Source organism: Colobus angolensis, unplaced genomic scaffold (genome assembly GCF_000951035.1).
Source record: "Colobus angolensis palliatus isolate OR3802 unplaced genomic scaffold, Cang.pa_1.0 Scaffold32, whole genome shotgun sequence".
NCBI classification, from domain to species: Eukaryota; Metazoa; Chordata; class Mammalia; order Primates; family Cercopithecidae; genus Colobus; species Colobus angolensis.
In genome coordinates this window covers 1,736,370-1,737,173 of record NW_012116488.1, presented here as the reverse complement: position 1 = coordinate 1,737,173, position 804 = coordinate 1,736,370, and positions in this window count along the sequence as shown.

The window sequence follows — 804 nt, the reverse complement described above, 5'->3', positions numbered from 1 at the left end:
CAACCTATCTGAATGATCTCAGGTACAGGGGCACAAATACAGGGCACAGGCTGTGCACCAATAAGGCATTTGCAGAAATATATATATATATATATATGTATATATTTTTTTTCTTGAGACAGTCTCACTCTGTCATCCAGGCTGGAGTGCAGTGGCGTGATCATGGCACACTGCAGCCTCGACCTCCTGGGATCAGGTAATCCTCCTGCCTCAGTCTCCTGAGTAGCTAGGACTACAGAACGCACCACTATGCCTGGCTGATTTTAGTATTTTCTGTAGAGACAGTTTCATTATGTTGCCCAGGCTGGTCTTTAACTCCGGGGCTCAAGTAATGTGTCCACCTTTGCCTCCCAAAATGCTGAGATTACAGATGTGAGCTACCACACCCAGCCTAGAAGTCTCCTTTTAATATAAACTACTAGAGATACATGCTATTTAATGTGGCAGAATTCCTGACGTGAAGCCTGGCAGATGTGTGGTGAAACAAAGAGCTCATGAAATGTGTGTGGAAGGAGGGGTGTACTGGCTCACCTATATTTCCAGCACTTTGGAAGAGCAAGGCAGCTGCAGTGAGCCCTGATCGTGTCACTGCACTCCAGCCTGGGCAACACTAGTGAGACTCTGTCTCTAAAGAAAAAAAAAAGTTGGTGGAGTGCAGTGGCTCATGCCTGTAATCCTAGTACTTTGGGAAGCCGAGGCAGGCGGATCACTTGAGGTCAGAAATTCGAGACCAGCCTGACCAACATGATGAAATCTCGTCTCTACTAAAAATACAAAAGTAGCCGGGTGTGGTGGCTCATGCTG